The following is a 4,118-nucleotide window of genomic DNA, read 5'->3' as shown; positions in this document are numbered from 1 at the left end:
GGGAGAGAGGGAGATTGGGGTATGGGTGATACGGGAGGGGAAGGGGAGAGAGGGAGATTGGGGAATGGGGGATACGGTCGGGGTTTGAGGAGAGAGGGAGATTCGGGAATGGGGGATACGGGGAGGAGAAGGGGAGAGAGGGAGATTGGGGAATGGGGGATACGGTCGGGGAATGGGAGAGAGGGACATTGAGTTATGGGGAGATACGGGAGGGGGAAGGGGAGAGAGAGGGAGAATGGGGGAAAGGGGGATAGGTCGGGGAAGGGGAGAGAGGGAGAATGGGGATGGGGGTAGGTCGGGGAAGGGGAGAGAGGGAGATTGGGGAATGGGGGATACGGTCGGGGAATGGGAGAGAGGGAGATTGGGGAATGGGGATATTCGGGAGGGGAAGGGGAGAGAGGGACATTGAGTTATGGGGAGATACGGGAGGGGAAGGGGAGAGATACCCCAGATACCGCGCCCCCCTCACCCCCAGGACACCGCGCCCCCCTCACCCGCAGACACCGCTCCCCCTCGCCCCCAGACACCGTGCCCCCTCACCCCCAGACACCCCCACCCCCTCACCCTCAGACACCGTGCCCCCTCACCCCCAGACACCGCGCCGCTCACCCCCAGACACCGCGCCCCTCACCCTCAGACACCGCGTCCCTCACCCCCAGACACCGCGCCAATCACCCCCAGACACCGCGCCCCTGACCCTCAGACACCGCTCCCCTCACCCCCCAGACAATGCCCCCTCACCACCAGACACTGCTCCCCTCATCCCCAGATACCGCGCTTCCCTCACCCCCAGACACCGCGCTCCCTCACCCCCAGACACCGCTCCCCCTCGCCCCCAGACACCGTGCCCCCCTCACCCCCCAGACACCCCACCCCCCTCACCCCTCAGACACCGTGTCCCTCACCCCCAGACACCGCTCCCCCTCGCCCCCAGACACCGTGCCCCCTCACCCCCAGACACCCCACCCCCTCACCCTCAGACACCGTGCCCCTCACCCCCAGACACCGCGCCGCTCACCCCCAGACACCGCGCCCCTCACCCTCAGACACCGCGTCCCTCACCCCCAGACACCGCGCCGCTCACCCCCAGACACCGCGCCCCTCACCTCCAGACACCGCGCTCCCTCACCCCCAGACACCGCGCTCCCTCACCCCCAGACACCGCGCTCCCTCACCCCCAGACACTGCGCTCCCTCACCCCCAGACACCGCGCTCCCTCACCCCCAGACACCACACCCCCTCACCCCCAGACACCCCGCCCCCTCATCCCCAGACACCGCGCCCTCTCACCCCCAGACACCGCGCCCCCCTCACCCCAGACACCACGCCCCTCAACCCCAGACACCGCCCCTCACTCTCAGACACCGCCCCTCACCCCCAGACACTGCGCCCCTCACCTCAGACACCGCGCCACTCAACCCCAGACACCGACACTCACTCTCAGACACCGCGCCCCCTTACTCCCAGACACACCACCCCTCACCCCCGGACACCGCGCCCCTCAACCCCAGACACCGCGCCTCACCCCCAGACACCGCCCCTCTCCCCCAGACACCGCGCCCCTCTCCCCAGACACCGCGCCCCCTCACCCCCAGACACTCCGCCCCCTCACCCTCAGACACCGCCCCTCACCCTGACACCGCGCCCCTCACCCCCAGACACCGCGCCAATCACCCCCAGACACCGCGCCCCTGACCCTCAGACACCGCTCCCCTCACCCCCAGACAATGCCCCTCACCACCAGACACTGCTCCCCTCATCCCCAGATACCGCGCCCCCTCACCCCCAGACACCGCGCCCCCTCACCCGCAGACACCGCGCCCCCCTCACCCCCAGACACCCCGCACCCTCACCCCCAGACACCCCGCCCCCTCACCCCCAGACATCCCACACCCTCACCCCCAGACACCGCACCCCCCCACCCACAGACATCCCGCCCCCTCACCCCCAGGCACCGCGCCCCCTCACCCCCACATATCCCGCCCCCTCACCCCCAGGCACCGCGCCCCCTCACCCCCAGACACTGCGCCCCCTCACCCCCCGACACCGCGCCCCTCACCCCCAGGCACTGCCCCTCACCCTCAGACACCGCGCCCTTCACCCCCAGACACCACGCCCCTCACCCCCAGACACACCGCCCCTCACCCCCAGACACCGCACCCCTCAACCCCAGACACCGCCCCTCTCCCCCAGACACAGCACCCCTCTCCCCCAGACACCACGCCCCTCACCCCCAGACACACCGCCCCTCACCCCAGACACCGCGCTCCCTCACCCCCAGGCACCGCGCCCCCTCACCCCCCAGACACCCCGCCCCCTCACCCCCAGACACCCCGCCCCCTCACCCCAAGACACCCCGCCCCCTCACCCCCAGACACCGCCCCTCACTCTCAGACACCGTGCCCCTCACCCCCAGGCAACGCGCCTCTCACCCCCAGACACCGCGCCCCTCCCCCCCAGACAACGACCACCCTCAACCCCAGACACCAACCCCTCCCCCCCAGACACACCGCCATTCACCCTCAGACACACCACCCCTCTCCCCCAGACACACCATCCCTCTCCCTCAGACACCTCCCCCCCTCCCCCCAGACAACCTGCCCCTCACCCCACAGACACCCCGCCCCTCACCCCCAAAAACCCCGCCCCTCACCCCCAGACACCCCGCCCCTCACCCCCAGACACCGTGCCCCCTCACCCCCAGACACCCCGCCCCTCACCCCCAGACACCCCGCCCTTCACCCCCAGACACCCCGCCCCTCACCTCCAGTCACCCAGCCCCTCACCCCCAGTCACCCCGTCCCTCACCCCCAGACACCGCGCCCCTCACCCCCAGACACCCCGCCCTTCACCCCCAGACACCCCGCCCCTCACCTCCAGTCACCCAGCCCCTCACCCCCAGTCACCCCGTCCCTCACCCCCAGACACCGCGCCCCTCACCCCAGACACCGCGCCCCTCACCCCCAGACACCACGTCCCTCACACACAGACACCGCGCCTCCACACCCCCAGACACCGCCCCTCTCCCCCAGACACCCCGCCTCACCCCCGGACACTCCGCCCCTCACCCCCGACACCGCCCCTCCCCCCAGACACCGCCCCCTCCCCCCCAGACTCTGCCCTCACCTCAGGCACCGCCCCTCACACCCAGACACCGTGCCCCCTCACCCCCTGACACCGCCTCTCTCCTCCAGACACTGCCCCTCTCCGCCAGACACCACCCCTCTCCCCCAGACACCGCGCCCCTCTCCCCCAGACACCACCCCTCACCCCCAGACACCGCCCCTCTCCCCCAGACACCGCCCCTCACCCCCAGACACCCCGCCCCTCACCCCCAGACACCGTCCCCCCTCCCCCAGACACCGCCCCTCACCCCCAGTTAACGCCCCTCACCACCAGACACCGCGCCCCTCACCCCAGACACTGCGCCCCCTCACCCCCAGACACCGCACCCCCACACCCCCATACACCACGCCCCCCTCACCCCCAGACACCCCGCCCTCCTCACCCCCAGACACCCTGCCCCCTCACCCCCAGACATCCCGCCCCCCCACCCCCAGACACCGCGCCCCCTCACCCCCAGACATCCCGCACCCTCACCCCCAGACACCGCGCCCCCTCACCCCCAGACACCACGCCCTCTCACCCCCAGACACACCGCCCTCACCCCCAGACACTGCGCCCCTCAACCCCAGACACCGCCCCTCTCCCCCAGACACCGCGCCCCTCTCCCCCAGACAACGCGCCCCTCTCCCCCAGACAACGCGCCCCTCACCCTCACACCGCGCCTCGCCACCAGACACCGCGCCCCTCATCCCCAGACACCGCGCTCCCTCAACCCCAAACACCGCGCTCCCTCACCCCCAGACACCCTCCCCCTCGCCCCCAGACACCGCGCTCCCTCACCCCCAGACACCGCTCCCCCTCGCCCCCCAGACACCGTGCCCCCTCACCCCCAGACACCCCACCCCCTCACCCTCAGACACCGTGCCCCTCACCCCCAGACACCGCGCCGCTCACCCCCAGACACCGTGCCCCTCACCCTCAGACACCGCATCCCTCACCCCCAGACACCGCGCCGCTCACCCCCAGACACCGCGCCCCTCACCTCCAGACAC

The sequence above is a fragment of the Somniosus microcephalus genome, chromosome 12 (genome assembly GCF_052327205.1).
Source record: "Somniosus microcephalus isolate GS21.2 chromosome 12, FLI_Smic_1.0, whole genome shotgun sequence".
In the NCBI taxonomy this organism is placed as follows: Eukaryota; Metazoa; Chordata; class Chondrichthyes; order Squaliformes; family Somniosidae; genus Somniosus; species Somniosus microcephalus.
Note: the sequence above shows the minus strand (reverse complement) of the source record.